Genomic DNA, 19305 nt, shown 5'->3' on the forward strand with positions numbered 1-19305 from the left:
GTCTCTGAGTGTTTCTTTTGTTTTGACGAGTCATGAGGAGATCACAGGGTCAGTGTCGCTCTACCTTCACTTATCTACTCCTTCTTTTCTGTCATTTTCTGCAACCTTCAGTCCCTCCATCATCCTCATCCCTCCATCTGTATCCCTCCATCTTTACTTTCTCCTGTCTGCCTCCATCTGTCCATGCCTCTCTTCTCCATCATCCCTCCATCATGAAGCTCTGTTTGCCAGGCGACCAGAGGCTATGATATGCTGCCACTTCCTGCTGCGCTTGTGTGTGTGTGTGTACATGTGTGTGTGCGTGTGTGTGTGGTCCTGGCACCGTTTGCAGAACAGAAGGTATAAGGGGCTTATACCTGCAGAGACGGAGAGATGGAGTGAGGCAGAGAGAGATGAATGAGGAAAGTGTCGTAAAAGTGGACGTCAAGGTGATGCAGCCACCTGTCCTGCCTGAGCGTGTGTGTGTGTGTGTGTGTGTGTGTGTGTGTGTGTGTGTGTGTGTGTGTGTGTGTGTGTGTGTGTGTGTATGTGTGTGTGTGTGTGTGTTACAGAGACTGAGAGGAAGCTGTTTGGTAACATGAGTTTGAGTTACTACAGAGCAAACACACACACACACTCTCTGAAGAAGCTCAGATGTAGGTCAGACACTTGGTGTGACAGTCGGAAGGAGAAGAGGACAAACAGTAAAGTTTACAAACGTGCATCAGTTTAAAAACCATTATACAGGTCACACACACATTTACACACACATGCACACACACACATGCTGACAGCTCGGCACAGTGTGAGTGAAACATGCATCGTCTGCAGAGAGCTGGAAGAGACTGTGCTGCAGATTCATCAGGAAGTCAGACTCTAATTTGTCTTCCATTGTCACCACTCCACCTCTGAATGATGTTAACGCCATATATCTGTCCACAAAGACTCTTTGTGTTACTCTGAGTCTAACCTGATGACCTTATGACCTGCTAAAGAAGGCTAACAAACATTTAGCATCTTTCTTTTTTTTTCCTGCACAAGACAGCGATCCTTTTTCCATCTCTCTACTCTGCACATTAATCTGTCTCTGTCACAAATGACAAAAGTCTTTGCAGGTGGCGCTTCAACATCCAACATTTATCACTGACTCCTGTGACTTAAAGACTTGAAGGAAGTTCCTATTACATCCTCTCCAATAAAAGCCTCTCAGTTATCCAGCAGTAAACCTTGACTTGTGTGTAAAGATTCAGACTGTAGATTGATAAAGAAGACTAGAAACGTCAGCACTGTAGCAGCCTGTGATGTGCCTATGGGGCAGCCATCTTGGTGGGGGCAATGTTTCCATTAAAGATAATGCATGTACATTGAAAATAAACAAGCGGCAAGAATATGAGACAATGCGGAAGTGCTAAAATCTGTTGTTTCTCGAGTGTTCGCCTGAGGCTGGCTCCAGAAGTACTGGAAGTCACGTTTTCAAAGCAGAAATTAACCTATTTACTGCCTGGTTCAAAAAACTTCTCATGTCTGAGTCGCTAATTTTACTACCAGCACCCACTGTACGGGGAGTGATTTTTTTTCTAACTTGGCCGTTCACAAGCTCCCCCAATAAGAGGTACAGCTGAGGGTCACGTGACCGACAGGCGCCCTATAACTGTACTCGAAGCCCTTGCCACTACCAATATGGCCGCTATAGCCGATCTGCTTCATTTTCCGTTTCAGAAAGAGACGGGTGACGTCAGGGAGACTATGTCAATGTTTTATACAGTCTATGAAAATAAATCATAACTTTCTTATATCTCAACTGATTTTCATTGGATTTACTTTATTGTCAAAGTCAAAACATGATGTTAGTTACAGAACCATTGATGCAAAACAAACAAAAATATATATATTACAAAGGTTAGTTTTTGTCTCTCTCTTTCAAAAATACCGGGTACTGTGCAACTTTCTGTAGCACAACGTGCAGGCAATATTGTTGTAGTTTTTGTGCTTTCTACAACCATAGAAGGCCCCGACACTTTGTCCCCACTGGCTTAGCCTCACTGTAGGCACACAGCTCAAAGGGGCGCGATGTATCTACTTAAACATATCAATGGTACAGATCCTCTGTAGACACAGTCTGAAAAACAATCACTCCTCTGCAGGACTTAAACTCACATCCTGAAAAAGAATCATGTTATGAAACCAACAATATGAATCAGATCAGGTGGTTGTGTTGTTTCTTTTGCAATGTGTCATGTTTTGTCAGCTTAGCTGTGCCATATTGTACCGTAGCGTGGTGTCTTGTGCTCTGTCATGATGTGATATCTCCCTGTTTCCACCAAGTGGTTCAGTTCAGTTTGTCCTGGTACGGCACGCATTTTGTGGCATTTCTTTTGACTAAAACCAGGAAAGGTCCCCAAGTTACCGACTTGTCCCACTTTTTGGAACCCTTCTCTTGTGGCACCCGGACATACTGATCCAAACCCAGATGGCAGAACTATAAACACTGCAGTCCATTGATTGGTCAAGAGTATCATCACTTTCCGTGTAAAAAAACAACACATAACTCTGCCATGTATACATTTCTAATTGACTTTGCAAAGATAACTTTCTATTTGTTAGGAAATTGGCTTCAAGAAACTGTGTGATGCTGTCATGCTAATACATAGCTGACAAGGCAATATGCATCCGGCTTATGCGCCACCTCCCAAGAAAAGCACGGTTGACTGTGAAAATGCAGACAGTATCAGGCTTTGCTGATCCAACCCGTATCAAACTGTACTGATCCATACCTGACTGCTTGGTGGAAACGGGGCTTTGTAGAATTGTTTTCTCATGGCTTGTCGTATTGTATTGTGAAGTGAGTCATATCCTATTGTGTCATGTCAAATTGTGTTGTGACAAGTTGTGTTGCATTGTATCCTGCTATGACATTTTGTGTCTATCATTTTACCACATACTTTTGTTGATTTGCGTTGCGGTGTTTTGTGTCATTTTGTTTGGCAAAGTTTTGTGTCGTAGTCATAGACTGTAAAAAAAAATGGACATCTGCTTGCTCGCTTGAAGTGGGTCCCACAAAAACTGCTCCCCCTGGTGGCTGGCTGCAGAATAGGTTAAAAAATCCAGCTTTCCAGTCATTCCAGATGGGCTGTGGTCAAACTCTAAAAAATTAATACTCCTCATAGAAATGTTTCAATGTGATTTGAAGATATCATTTGGCTGTCTTGTTTTCAAGTCCTCTTTTTTCTGAAAAGTTTTGTTTTCATTAGTTATAAGAGGTTAAAAACAAGGCTTTACGTAACTTTGAACAATGATTGATAGCTGCCGTTCTTGTGTATTTTTTTCGGGGATTGTAAAATATGTCGGAAGGTTAAGTCAAGATGTGATTAGACTCACAAAAGAAAAAATATATATATATCTTTGTCATCCAGCTCCACTCAAATTTTCCCAGAACCCCTCATTGTCTCTACTGCGCAGACTCTGTCTGCACAACCGCTACCAATGGCTGTGCCTGTGACGGGGGTATTTTGGCTTCAAAACCGTACAATGATAAATGGCGGAGCCACGCTGTCCACGCTATATACAGTCTATGGTCGTAGTCTTGAAAAGTGACATAATGTTTTATATTATACTGTGTCATAACATTTGCCCTTCTCATGACGTTTTGTGACATGTCGTGACACTTGTGTGTATTGTATCTTTTCATGGCGTGATGTGTTGTGTCGTTATGTTGTATTCTGTGATGTTTTTTGTCGTATCCTGTCGTGACATGAAGTAATTTTGTATCTTTTTGCATTATATCAAGCCGTGTTCTGTTGAATCGTTCGCTTTGCCTCACTATCTGACGCTGGAGCTGTTAAATGAGGAAATAACCTCAAACTGTCAGTGTCCAGCACTAACATCCATCACAGCTGACAGGCTGACAGGTTGATGTCCAAGTTTGACCTCTGCAAGTTAAAACACTCCACATGCTTTTTAGTTTCAGATTAACCTTTGGCTAAATGCATCAGACAAAGTGAATAAAAATATAATTTAGACAACAGTCTCTTCTATGGAGAGAAACATGAGGATGTTCAGTATTTCTTCTCGTCTTCTGTGCACGCTGACAATCCTGTCTCCAGATTCAGTGGTTCATTCATTACAGAACACAAACTACTTCCTGTGCAGAGCAGGGTTTTCCTGAGAACAGCTGACACAGACTTTACTCAGTAACAGGGAGAATCAAACTGGAGCGGATGTGAAGGCAGAGCATGATGGATGATCTGAGTCTGAAGGATGATTTTCATACTGTAGGTAAATGAGATGCTGGCTGCACAGAGGAGCCAGTGTACCATCCATCCTCTGTGAGCAGCAGGGTTTAGGTCTGTGTATGTGTGTGTGAGTGTGTTTGTTCATCAGCTGAAACATCATCATCATCACACACATATACACACTGCTAGCTGATGCTAGCTCTGTTAGCTCATCATCTTGATCCTACTTCAGCGAGCGGTGTTATCTTTCCTGAAGTCAAACTGTGGCCTCAGACACACATATCGCCTACACACCCGACTGCAGCATCTCTCTCACACACACACACACACACACACACACACACACACACACAAACGTGCACATGCACAGAGCACGTGCACATACCAGAGCAGCAGCAGCTCACTTCACTGTCTGAGAATTTGTGAATGGAAAAATGGTTTAACACACTTGGCGGTCCAGCAGGACTTCCTACGCTTCTTTTCTGGGAGGACTGGAGGAACTATGTCTCTGTCTCTCTCTCAGAATCTGTCCATCATCTATATCTATATCGGTCCGTCTCTTTGTGGATGTTCTCTTATATCTTTTTCCCCCATCTGTCTGTATTTGTTTACCCGTCTGTCTGGATGTCAGCCTGTCCCTCTCTCAGCATCTCTGTTGGTCTGAACCTGTCTGTCTCTCTGTCAGTGCGTCTGGAGTTTGTGTCTGTCTGTCACCTCATTCGTCTTTCCTTCCTCAGTGTTTGTTGAACTCTCTGTCAGTCTTTTCAGGAAAAACAGTCAAACAGTTCCATCTTTTCCCTCTTCTCTTTCACTGAAACCAGACTCAGACTGTCAAGGTAATAGAGCAGACAAAATCTGAGATTCAAAGAACATCAGTGAGTCTAACAGGTCTTACTATTGGTGCTAACTTTGTCTTAGTCCTGGTTCTAGACTCAGAAAACTGAACTCCAGAAACACTTAATATGAGAGCTCAGATGGTGATTCAACACGGCGCCATGAGACAGAATGTCACCACAACAACATGTTGAGATACAGTTCAACACAACGCAACAAGGAACGAAACGTTATGTTACCAAACTTAATGATGAATTAAAGAATATGATAAAGCACAAAAAGAAATGTTTATATAATGAAACGATACATTATAATTCAAAATACAGTCCATACAGTATGATATGATATGATATGATATGATATGATATGATATGATATGATATGATATGATATGATCAGTGATATGATATGAAATAATATGACATGATATGATATATGATATGATATGATATGAAATGATATGAAATGATATGACATGAAATAATATGACATGATATCATATGATATGATATATGATATGATATGACGTGATATGATATGACATTATTTGATAAATGATATGATATGACATGATATGATATGACATGATATGATATGACATTATTCGATACATGATATGATATGATAAAAATGATACGATATGTTATGATATAATATGATATGATATGATATGATATGATATGATATGATATGATATGATATGATATGATATGATATGATATAAAACCTTAGAATAGACTTTGTTGCTCCTTTGATCTTATGTGATCACTTAATGGCAGTATAAATAAATAGAAACAAGGACAGCCACAAATCCACACGCAAACTGCAGCTCAATATTTATAATCGATAGAAACAAAACTGTCCAAGAGATTCAAACTGATATTAATCACATCTAAAGACTACTTAAAAAGAAACCAAACAGAAACAGAAACAGAAAAAGACACAGATTCATCAGCTAGTAAGTCTCTTTTCTAATTTTGTTACTGTAAATGACAAAACAAAATTCTGCTGAAACATATCGACAAAAAGCGGGGGGCTGATACAGGAGATAGGATACAAAGAGGAGAGAAATCACAGAAACACACTGATAAAACTATAATATAATAAGTACTCTGAAATATGGAGAGGCAGACAGAAAGACAGGGGATAAGAAGTCATCCTCAGGGTCACTGTTCCCCCACCTCTGCTGTGTCTGTGTGTGTTAATCAGTGTGTGTCTGTGTACTGTGTAGTTGTAGAAGGCTGGTCCCAGCAGAGAGGAAGACTTAGAACAGTAACACATGCACACACACACTTACATACACACTGAGACACTCACACTCTCAAGGTACAACCTGTTTTCTCGTAAATCACTGTTCCGGCAGCTCGGGGCCAAAAACACCAGACGATGTGTGTGTGTGTGCGCGCGCGTGTGTGTGTGCGCGCGCGTGTGTGTGTGTGTGTATGTGTGTGTGTGTGTGTGTGTGTGGTGGCACCCCTCAGTTTACGCAGTGAACTGACACCACTGTGTGAGACAGTCAGCTGTCTAGTGCGTGAGTGTGTGTGAGTGTGTGTGTCCATTAACAACAGCTCCCTGGGAGATATGAGAAGAGGAGAGAAGGATGATTGAGAGGATGGACACACACACACACACACACACACACACACACACACACACACACACACACACACACACACACACGACTGTCATCTGCGGCTGCTGCATTGCCACGACAACAGAGGACGAGGACATCCCCCCTACTTGGTGGCAACAGAAATAAACACACACACACACACACAAACACACACACACACACACACACACAAACACACACACACACCTTTTAAGGAGTTATAGACAGAAAGCACTGAACACAGAGCTAAGTTGATGTATAGATGGAAAGATGTGAAGGTGGACTGTACCTGTCTGTCTCTTCCTCCTTCTCTTTTTCTCATAGAAAGCATTCCTCTGTGTTCACACTCTCCCCTTCCATCGCCACGGTAACAGACCGACCTTCTCACACACTTTCCCTCTCTCTTACACACACAGACTCACATTCACAGTGTCACACACACACCTTTAAGTTCAGACTCATTTCGTCCATTCATCCCTCCACACGCTCCCGGTGCGTCCGTCACTCCGTGTGTGTGTTTACATCTGACTGTGCTCACTCGCTCACCGGGCAGGCAGGCAGGCAGGCGTGTGTGTGCGTGTGTGTGTGTGTGTGTGTGTGTGTGTGTGTGTGTGTGTGTGTGTGTGTGTGTGTGTGTGTGTCTGTGTGTGTAGCAGAGTGGGAGCCCTAGAGAAACACTCCTCTTGCCACAGGAGTAAAGCCCAGGCGTGACGCAGAGCCAGAAATAGACGAAGGGCCCCGGCTGGGGGGAGGAGCCCCACGACACATCAGGCACTTTAGCAGGGACAAGCTTCAGACGGATGCACAGTTTAACAACAGGGTGAAACTTCTCTGCAAACATGTATCGACTGAAAAAAACTGTATTTTAGTACAAAAAGTTTTTGTTTTTGGTATTTTACTGTGAACCAGAGAGCTCTGAAGCTCTCATACTGCACCAAATCTGTGAATTCATAACAAAAGTACCACCGCAAAACATGATGCTCAACACAAACATGATGCTGTTTTATGTTACAGAAGACCTGTAACCCTCAGAGTCACACCTGTGAATGCACCAACACCATGCAGACCAGAGTCTTTTTGCAGATATCACATTTAAAGCTCCTGTAAGAACTGTAAGTTTGGGGTGAGTTTGGCGCCTCCTGTGGCCCAAGTGGTACTTCCATGACTTTGTAAATATTATCTTGTGCATATTAAAGGTACTGTCTGCAGGATTTTCCTTTAAAAAACACCTTTTACAGGATTAACCCTGCTAAATTGTCACTTCTGGGCCTCTATAAATGTGTGTCAGAGTCTGTGTCTGCCTTGATCCCTCTCCACAGCCTGTATGTTTATGTTTTTGGTTGTATTGTGATGTTTCTAGGCAGGGAGTAGACATGGTTGCATCAGTTAACTAAAGTGTGCCAAGTGCGCAGCTGGCTTTGTGTGTTGATAACAAGTTGAAGAAGCTATTCAGAGCAGCTACGGTAGGGGACCTAGCATGGACAACCCAACCAACGCGAAACAAAACGCCAAACAGACTAAGCTTTTTGCCAAGCAAGGGTGAAGCAGGGCTCAACTATCACTCACTTTAGGGCGCTTACAGAGCAGCACAGGACAAAGACTTGTGCCAGTTAGCTTTTTGCTAACCAGGTATGCGTCAAATACCTGTGATTAGCTTATGCTAACATACCAAACCTATTTAATTTATTACAAGATCATAACAAAAATGTGACAAACTGTAATCTAAGGGAGGAAATATTCATAAAAACACTTTAAATGCTTAATAAAAAATAAAAAATATTCAGTGTTTCAAAAATCCGTCATGTTGTCAGACCTCTCTTCTTCTTGACTCTCATTAATGGTACACATGTATCTCCCCTGTCCTATTTCTGCCCCCTGTAGGTCAGTGCCAGAATGTTAACTCAGTTTAGGAGGTTAATAGATGTCAAGGAACAAAGAGTCGCTCACTGAAGGTCAAAAACTCTTCATTAACAAACATTAATCAAAAAATGTTATTCAGCAGCACTCACACATGAGGAATAAGAATGCACAATTAAAGGCACATTTATGGAAAAACACACTGTGCAGTGTAAAAACAGTGTTTGTGTGCTCACACTTTCAGGCTCCTCTTCTGCCTCTTTTGTATGTGTGTTTGCATCCCACTGAGAATACTGAACAGCAACATACTCCCTATTCGTTTCAGATAAATCATATATTCATGCATGCACAGGGCCAGCGTCAGGTCAGCACTGGTGTGTGTGTGTGTGTGTGTGTGTGTGTGTGTGTTAGACAGTGTATTTGCAGAGCTCAGCACGATGCATTCTGCAGATGATGTATATACGATGTTTTATTTATCCTCCCTCATACACACGGCTGTATGAATTATGGATCCTCCTCCCGAGCAGCCTGTATCTAAAAATAGTCTGTTGTTACTTTTCTCTGATTAAAAAAAGGTGTTTCTTAATGTGAGATAAACAAAATTTATATAGGAACTAAAGTTTTATTCCATCATTTTATCATAAAAATAAGAAACTGAGATACAAACATCCTTTGACTGGTCTCACATGAGTCTGTTTCCTCCTCAGCATGAAGCTGACATCTATAATTCAGCTCAGTATTGTTGATATAAGAGATCACACAACACAGACACGTTAACACACACACCCACACACACAAACACACACACACACACAGGTTATGAAACAGCTGTTGAGTCCAGAGCTGTGTATGTATCAGAGCTGTGAGAGTGCAGCTTACATAAATACTTGATCTTATCTGGATCGCTCGCTCTCACTCTGAAAATATATAATCCCTTCTGTTAGGATCGCTCGCCTGCCCGCTTAGCATCAGGATGGAGAAGAGAAGAGAAGAGAAGAGAAGAGAAGAGAAGAGAAGAGAAGAGAAGAGAAGAGAAGAGAAGAGAAGAGAAGAGAAGAGAAGAGAGGGGTAGGAAAGAAGGAGGCTTAAAAACTACAGTGTTATTTCTGAGGAAATACAACATCCACAATGCTTTGTTTCTTCCTCAAGCTGAGTCAGAGGTGGGGTAACCGTCATCCTAAACTGAAACTAAATTTTGTATTCTTGAGTTTAAAGGTAGTGTTTCCATGCATTTTTCGTCACTTGCCCGTAAACGCAAATTCAAATTGGGCTCCTCCTCCTTGGATCAGTGCCAGCAGCAGCGCACACCCAATGCCTCCGACTGTGACTACGTGAACACACTCACTAGCCCAGCAACCACCTGTAGCTTTCTGTTTCTACATGGCAGCGTCTTGAGAGACGCCAGACTTGGCATATTAGCATAAGCTAATCACTCATTTGAAACATACCTGGTTAGCAGAAAGCTAACTTGTGTCTCTATTCGTCCCAAGCTGTTCCCCAAGAGCCCAAAAGTGAGTCAAAATTCAGCCAAGCTTCAGCTTTGTTTAAGGAAAAGCTTTATCTGTTTGGTGCTTCGCTTAACGTTGGTTGTGTTTTTCTTTCTCTGTGTTACGTCAACCATAGTAGCTGCTCAGGCTAGCTTCTTCCATTTGCTAATCATTACACAAAGTCACCTGCACATTTAAAAAATCCAGATACAACCAAAACATCAACATACAGGCTGAGGAGGTGGTTGAGGCAGACACTGACACTGGTACACAAGTATTGAGGTTCAGAGCTGGATTATTCCTGTGATTTTTTTTATTTATTTTTATTTTATTTTAGAAAAAATCCTACCTTTAAGGAATATAGAAGGAATATGAATTTCCAAATTCAGCCTCAAAACACTGAATTTGAAAACTCAGTATTATTATTATTCAGATTCAGTTTCTAGTGGCACAGATCTCAGCCCTTAAAATCAGCACACAAGCAAGATAAAAACCTTTAGAACATGAGTACCACACCTGTCCACTGGGGGTGCCATAGTCAGCACAATTAAAGGCTACAGAGTTTTGATGCCTACTGTCGTAGCATTATTGTCTCAACTTTGGTTGAACCTAACAAGAGGTGAGGTTTAGCTTCCTTGCTAACAGCTAGAGGGTGCAAACATTTCAACCAAGTCAGCCACGCCCTTATATGGACAAAACTGGTCAGTTTCATGTCTTCATAAATAACTGGTTACAATAACTCCTCTCCTGTTCATTGTTTGCTGATAGAGAAATGATCTACTCCCACTGAAATCATGTTTTCAACCAGGCTGTTAACATGTTTACTGGGTGTGTATGTGGCTTCTGCTGTTTCTACAGACAGCCTCTAGTGGTCACTCATGGAACTGCAGTGTGTCACTGTCCCTGAGGGGGACACAAAGTTCATTCATCTCCTTCATTTCATCACCTCATCTTTGCCCGTCATTCAGAAAGTGATTTTCTTCATTAAAGGATCTAAAATGAGGAAGAGATGACCTGAGTGACAGGAAAGAGGAAGAGGAGAGTGAGGGGCGTGAGTGTTTACGTTCCAGCTGGTGCATCAGCTTCATGGTGGAGTAGTGTGACCTGGTTTCAGTCACATGATCGGAGACCGTTTGTCTCTGGTCGCTGTTACCACTCTTCTCCTCCTTCTTCTCTTTGTTAATGGGGAATATTAATTTCCTGTATTCCATCTTTACTGCATGAATATTTGATGATTAAATATGGCCAGAAGCGTTTCATCCTCCTCCCCAGATGGGCTCTGTCTCTGTCTCTCCATACTTTAATTCCTGTCATCCAAAAAAGGGTTTCATTTCTTTGTCTCTACTTTGTTTCCTCATCCTACATTTCATCCTTCTATCCCTCCTCTCCTCTCTCCTTCACTTATCCTCTTGCAATATTTTACTGATTTTCTGGTCTATCTTTTCATTTCCTTGTCTTGTTTTGTCTTTAAATGCTCCATCGGGCATCTCCTCCTCTCTATCTTTGTTAGTTTGTTCTTGTTTTGTCATTCAGATCCTGAACTTTGTTCCCATGACAGGACAGTTAAAGGGATATTTCAGTGTTTTTGAAGGGGGGTATATGAGTTACATGTCACCTGCTTCAATGACTATCAGTCAGCTTGTTTGATGAGAAGCTGCTTTTAGAAATAGCACCAGTAGAGGTAATAAAGAGGCCTTGGAGATATAGGTATGAACCCTTGTTAAAAATACAAAAGGAAGACATCTTAACCAACAAGGAAAGTAAAGACTTTATTTATCAAACCGGCTCTCGGGCTCTTTTGGTGCGGAGTCTGAATTTCCTAAGAGTAACTTTTCTGTTTCTGTCATATTTTTAATGAACCTAAAGATCTTGTGAAAATAGAAAAAGACAGTTTAAGATACACCTTGCTGATTCTGAGGGAAACTGGAAACAAAAGTAAGAGAAGAAAAAATACACTGTTGTAAGTAAAGGACAAATAAGATACAAAATGGAAGAAAATGTGTGTCAATTTGATAATACAAAAAAAATACAAAAATCTCATGACGATCGTATAGACCTCGTTCTCAATCTCATAAAGATCTTATAAAGATCTAGTGAAGATCTCAGAAAAAGCTTGTTAAGATATTGAACAGATATCGTGAAGAAGATGTCAAACAGATCTCGTGGGGATCTCCAAAAGATCTGGTGTAGAGCTCAAGAAAATCTCTCATCATTTCTATCTGAGCCATTTCTACAAAGAAAGTGAAAAGAATGTATAAAAATTAGGGCTGTCACTTTTATGCGTTAACTAGATTAATTAATTACACCCCAAATTTGCACATTAGAGGGTCATTAGTGCATCTATGACTGTGTAGACACCAAAACTGCCAAAGAAGAGTGGACTCTCTTCTTTTATGCCTCTCTTTCTGTTTTTGATCCAAAAATCAGACAAAACAAACTTTTATTTCATCACGTTCACCTTGAGTGCTCCATCCTTTGATCCTCTCAGTGATCTCTGTCGTCCTTTCTTGAGACCGCACCATTCGTTCCCTCTGAACTATACGACACATCCTCAGTAGGAGCGTGAGCTGCCTGAACTTTTCTGACTTGCAGCGTCTCGCTATGCCTCTGTCATCTTTCATCTTCTCTTCATATCTATGCCGAGCTCTCATCCAAAGAGCGCACCGCTCTCACCCATTTCCTGACAGCACTAAAGAAAAATAGAATCAGATAGGGATATAGTGATTTAAAAATAGAAGACGATATCTTAAAGATCTTGTTCAGATATTGTTAAGATCTTGTGAAGATCCCCTGTGTTTCTCTTAAAGGTCTAATACACATCTTGTGAAGATCTCGTAAAGATCCAGTGAGGGTTTGGGGTTTGGGGCAGTTCAGAGACAGATTCAGGGATTGAGCACCGTTATTTGAGGCGACTAGCCGAGGATTTCCTCTCCTGCTGCTGCCGACTGATTTAAACCTCTACAGACAATCAGACCTGAAGAATTAGCGCTAATACAAAGTTCATAACAACTAACACACACTCTCACACACACCTGCGTTCAACTGAGATTCACACACAGGTTTACCAACACTTTAAACTCATGGACACACACATATTTCCACACACACTCACAAACACACTCATCTTCAGACAGCAGAGAGCAGCCAGCAGCTCTGGAAGTGAAGCAGAAAAAATGTGAGGGCTGTTCTTTCCACAGCAGAGTTTCCTTGCAGCAAAGCATTATGGGAGCACAGCAATGTCCTGAAATGAGGTGATCCTCGACACACAGACAGACGGGAACTGGAGTGTATGTAGAGATGTGTGTGTAGAAGTGTGTTTTCTTTGAAAGTGACACCTCTTTAGGTTCAATCAGCAGTAATGTAAAGAAAAAAGGATCTCTCATTTTGTTGATGTGTCACAAAGATTCCAGAAAATCGACCTCAGGCCTTCAGTGACGGTTTACATCTAACACCATCAAACATCTGCCAAACGCTCTGTGTGACTCTCTGACATCAACACATCAGAGAGGGAGAGACCACTTTAGCCTCTGAGCCATGGGGGGACCCTGTGAGTGTTATGCAACCAAGCCTTGCCAACACACACACAATCACACAGGCAAGCCAGCTGTCCCTAATTCCAGCAGTGAAAACCATCTCTCCCTTTTTCTCTCGTCCTCTATCTCAGGCAGTCATTTCATTAAATTTTCCACTCCGCTTGGAAACGATGACCCTGTGCAGAAAATGTCTTGAACTCATCTTAAAGGAGCGGGTCACAAACTCAAACCAATCTCATCTTGGATTTCTGATCAAATCAAACTCATTCAAAGATCATCAGAGCTTCTTTTTAGTTCTCAAACATGAGACGAACTCTTGTGCAGGAAATGTGACAGGATGTGGTAAGAAACATGGGAGACTCTATCTGTGTCCACACGTGCACAAACTGCTGAAAACATGCCAAACGTTTGGGTTGAGCTGCATGTTTACAACACAAACATCTGAGATGTTTCACCTCCAACTTTTATCAAGTAAAATCTCCAGGTGAAGTCAGTATGAGGTGATAGACAAGCTCAGCAAGATTCACCATCACTTATGGAATAATATGGAAAAAGACACCAAAGAGGCAAAGTCAAAGTATATCTTAGAAAGAAGAAAATATGGGGATAAGAGTTGAAATAAAAATAACTTTTTGTCATGTGAAAATTAGGGAAGTATCATTCTAGATCTTTTATGGATATTTGCCTTTTGGTGTTTTCTGTTTTTTGTTTTGTTTTCTTTGGGGTGGGGGAAAATGAAGCGTAATATGGCGTGTCGGATGCGGCTCTTGTTAGTTTTACACTAGGTGATTTGTAAATAATATTTTGTGAGGGAAGGGGCAGACACACCAAGAACTTTTCTTCTTTCTGCTTCCTTTTCATTCACATGTATAAATTCTATTTTTTTTTTTACTAAATGTTTTTATTTTTTTGACAGAAAGAAAATCAAAAAAGTCAAACTCAAACCATCAGGATGATTATAATGTGCAAACTGTGTCAAACCTCGAGGGCAAAGATGGGGATTATGTTAAAGAGGGGGGCTGTAGGGTGGTCCTGAAGTGCAAAACAAAAAATAAATCAGATAAAATGCCAACAAAAAGGGGGAAAATGCAAAAATTTACTTATATGTAATATTTATATCTTTTCCTCATTGTTGAAAAGCTCTCTACTGCACCTCTTCCATCCACCAGGAGAGACTTCATATCTTGTCTAGGACCTTGCCTGACAGAGCTGTAGCCATTTTCAAGGAAGCTGTTCCAGTTGCATTGAATTTAGTGTCTTTCTCTATCTTTGCAGAGAGCTCTTGTGCTCCTTCTTAGCTTGATCAACTTGTAGCTGAGACTACGGGTTGTCTTCAAGCCTTCCTTGACTCGATGCGTCCATTTACACAGAGGACAACAGAGTTCAGCTCTGTGATATAATGCTCAAACTCGTGAGCTCAAACAAAAATCAAGGTAATTGGAAAGAATATGCCACTCGACTAAAACAAACGAGTCCCGCTCGCGACCTATTTAACTCATCTTTCTTGAACAAGATCACCAACTTGCACAGTATCTACTTGGCTTCAGGCACCACTGTCAGGAACCTGGGAGTTCTCTTCAATCATTGAACTCTCACATCCAACAGGTCTCAAGGACGGCATTCTTTCATTTTCATAATATCAAGAAAATAAGACACATCTTGTCTCAAAGTGATACCGAGAAAGTAGTCCATGCTTTTGTTTCTTCCAGCCGACCTAACAAGTCTATGAGGACTCTTCAGCTGGTTCAGAACGCTGCAGCTCGGGTGCTGACGAGGACCAGGAGGAAAGAGCACATCTCTCCGGTGTTAGCATCTCTACACTGGCTACCTATGGAATCTGAGATAGAGTTTAAAATTCTTCTTCTGACTCACAAAGCTCTACATGACATCGGGCCATCCTATCTTGAAGAGCTCCTTGTTACGAATTATCCGTATAGATCACTGCTTTCTTAGCACGGAGGCCTGCTCGTTGTACCTAGGGATCGTAAAAGTAGTACGGGAGGTCGAGCTTTTAATTATCAGGCTCCTCATCTTTGGAATCAGAGTCAAGTAGACTTGAAACTTTTCCTTTTGAAAAAGCTTATAGTGACCAGCCTCAGTCCAGCAATATTTTCAAGGAAATAAGAGTTTTTTTTGTGCTGCTGCTGAAAGAATAACCTTTTAGACAACACATGGTAGTTCTATAATATATTGCAAACATTTTGGACTTCTCGTTTTTAACACTTTAAACTTTACTTAATTCCCTAAAGGCCTCTCTCAGCCTGAACTCTGACCTCTCTGAGATGAACTGAAACAGAAGCTGTGAGCTAAAGTTGATTCATTTATCGGGGTGGGATGTGACTGAGACAGTTTTGAGTTGCCAGATCCAGGTTCTGATGGAAATACAGAGTCTGAGAGAGCAGCTGCAGGTCTGAGGACGCCTCCATGTTCGCTCCTCTTTCTCCCTCTCTTATCACTTCACACTTTCTCCCTTTCTCTCTCACTTGTCTCGTCACTCTGCAGGGTTTCGTGTTCGTAGCACCTGTCGCCCCCTGGGGGTGGTACGACGCGCGCACATGCTCACACAGAGACACGCTCTTGACTGAAAAGGCGATGTTCATTAATAGACATCTTGGTGTGTGTAACGGGGGCTTCCCACTCAACACAACACACACATTTGTACACAAATAGACAAACACACACACACACAACACCTTCCAATGCCGTAAGAAACAATTCAGACGTCATTTTTGAAGAAGCTACATGTCTACAGAGAAACTGCACATTTTTGGACACAAAGGAAGTCATCACAAAAAAAGGCCCCAGGCACACCCATATTCTGGGTGTAGCGGTGATTTTATGGTAATTACTCAGAAGCTTTTAAAGCTGACAGTGCACAATAACACAGACATGATGGAGGCCATGACAAGATGTGATAAATGACGACATCCAATGAATCAAAAACTTAGAACAGATTCAATATTCAGATTCTTGTTCTAACACTAAGTATTTAATCATCAAAATTTTCTCTGAAAGTTTCAATTTTTTTTTTCCTCCCTGACGTTGAACAATAAGACAAACTGAAACCCTGCTTCTGTTTTCAACAAACGTAAACAAATTTTTCTTTTTCTCTTCTACGGGTGTGCCTAAAAACTCCCAACAGGAAAAATGAACACCAGGAACAAACCCTGGAGTTCAGCCTCATTACTCACACACACACACACACACACACACACACACACACACACACACACACACACACAGAAACACAGCAGTGTCTGGCAGCACAGGTCCAGCTCACAGCGCCTGATGTCAGCTCTTAAAGGTTACCATAAACTTATTAGCGATATAAAAAAAAACAGTGTTTATCCCAAACTTCAGTTCATTAGAGGTAACAGTCGATAACAAGTCGTTAACGAGTCAAACGTCAAGAGGAAAAGGTCGTCCTAGATGTTAATTACTCTGAATCAACACGGAATCACATCCTCCCCCAGGTGAGGTCACACCTGTGACATAACAGAGGTCTGGCAATAAAAACAGAGAAATGAACATTGAAGCCAGATGAGGTTTGTGCTCTGCACTCAACAGAGCTCCAACTGTTCATTGAAATCATCATGCTTTAAGCAATAAGGGCCTGTTTCCACTGAAAGCATCAATTTGCTTTCTGCACTGTCGGCCTGTGCCTTTAAGTAGTGTAAAAATGTTAAATCATAAAATTAGAAGGACTGTTATTTGAGATATGTATCACACATATTGAGGTGTTTTTCTCGTGTAATTAAACCACTGACAATGGCTAGCAAATTCTGTTAGCCTGTTAATGGTACTTTCCATTTTAAGTTAGCATCAAGCTGGCTGACTTTTTAGAAGATTTGTACACAAGGTTACATTTGACAAGTGATGAGTATATCTCTAAGTAACACTGTGTATGCACGAATCTGTAAACACCATCAGTGTCACAGCTCCATAACCGACCAATCAGAATCAAGAAAGGGCAGGGTTTTTAACAGAGGTTCGTTAAGATGAGAAACTAACCAGAGTGTTTCTTTTTAAAGCCCCAGAGCTGCTATCGATACTACAACACAATTTTAATGAACTGTTTTGATGTTTTAAGTGACAGGCGCTCTGAGCTTAGGACCTGTGTCCACTGCTAATTCAGATCCACTGTTAGTGAACACAGTCCCTCATATATGCATCTCCTTTGCTGAAAATTATTTATGTACTATTATATTTGCAAGGTATTTCAAAAACATATGCCAGTAGAAACCAAATAAGCTTCATGCAGTCAAGGCAAAGAGGTGGTAAAGTGTTAAGAGACAGACCACAAAATTAATAAAATCAGAGAAAAACTTCCATGTTAAACTTTGAACCCATCCCCAAGTTTAATTATTTTTTCCTGCTCAGCTTTAATCTGCAAAAATCTGCTCTAAAGGAACATGAATGAGGTTTTTATGAACTTAAGTAACACACATTATCTCTCTCTGTATATTTCTGTGTGTGTGTGTGTGTGTGTGTGTGTGTGTGTGTGTGTGTGTGTGTGTGTGTGTGTGTGTGTGTGTGTGTGTGTGTGTGTGTGTGTGTTCAGCTGTGTCTCTCCGGTCCAGGCTTGCCCCACGAAGCTAAAATTATTCCGGGTTGTTCCCGAGGACTCTGGAGCTATGTGTCCTTTAAACAGACGCCACTTTGGTCCCCGAGACATCAGGAGTATCCAGTTTACTGTTACACAAGCAAACGCTTTCAAACAGGCCTACACACACACACACACACACACACTCACACACACACAGACACACAGCCTGTGATAAATAGCAGTGTGTCAGGGTTAGCAGGGCAGAGCTGTCACTCACTGAGGACGCAGACAAATGAACACAGGCTTGAAGCTGTGGCATTAAAATCCACCGCCGTCCTTTCAGACTGAGAGACTCTTCATGGTTTTCAATTAATAATGATTGAATGCTCTGCATTCAGACACTGAGCTCTGTCCTTCTAAAGTTTAACAGCTGAATAACAAACAGAGGTTCAGAGGTTTGGGGACATTAACACCTGCACAGAGACTTTTCATTGAGATCACATCCCATCAAACCAAACCTGACACTTCAGCTTCAGCATCAAGGACTATGTTCTCTATACATGGGGCGCATGCTTGAATGACAAAGCTAACAGTGCTTCCTAAAAACTGAACTACTTTCAACTAAAGGTGCTGTGACCAAAAACCAAACTTATTAGTGCAAAGGGATAAAAACACTGAATTGTTTCGGTCTTCTTATAAAAAAAAAAAAAAAAAAAAACAGTTGATGAAGAGAAATGCCGTCAACAGAAACAGGCCCTAGATCTACACATCACCCAGAGGTCAGGTTAAGAATGGTTTGTTTTCTGTATTTTATGGCATTTTGGTGGAATACAGGAAAAATTGAGACATGAAATGAAACTTTGATCCAGGGTAGGAGCACAGTGATGGAGCTCAAAGTCCTGTTTGGGTATTTCAGGCCTCTTTTTTCTAGGATCCAAGCGGAAACACTGAAGTTCATCTCGTTAAGGAACTCTGGCTCTGCCTCCCTCTGAGCTGACAGAAAGAGGAGCTGCCAGCCTGCGTGTGCATGTGCGTGCGTGTGTGTGTGTGTGTGTGTGTGTGTGTGTGTGTGTGTGTGTGTGTGTGTGTGTGTGTGTGTGTGTGTGTGTGTGTGTGTCAGTCAGTCAGCCAGCAGTTCGTTAACTAATTAGTGAGCTCGTTTATCTCGTTAGGCTCTGATTGATCTGCCAGCTGATGGACTGGCAGCCTGCGCCCTGTGTGTGCC

The 19305-nt window shown here is 41.5% G+C and overlaps 1 protein-coding gene across 2 annotated transcripts in view; it reads right to left on the reverse strand.

Moving 5' to 3' along the window:
• Nucleotides 1-19305, reverse strand: part of hivep2a (HIVEP zinc finger 2a) — a 108371-nt gene that overhangs the window by 66626 nt on the left and 22440 nt on the right. Inside the window, exon 1 of one of the 2 annotated variants that reach the window (XM_074684734.1) lies at nucleotides 6947-7185. The exons of the other annotated variant lie outside the window; for it this stretch is intronic. The gene's annotated coding sequence lies outside the window, so the exon portion shown is untranslated. Of the gene's footprint in view, nucleotides 1-6946; nucleotides 7186-19305 lie in introns of those variants that run through there. 2 annotated transcript variants of the gene reach the window in all.

Source organism: Halichoeres trimaculatus, unplaced genomic scaffold (assembly GCF_033239565.1).
Source record: "Halichoeres trimaculatus isolate MK-OKI-2021-1 unplaced genomic scaffold, fHalTri1.1 fHalTri1_scaffold_13, whole genome shotgun sequence".
Taxonomy (NCBI): Eukaryota; Metazoa; Chordata; class Actinopteri; order Labriformes; family Labridae; genus Halichoeres; species Halichoeres trimaculatus.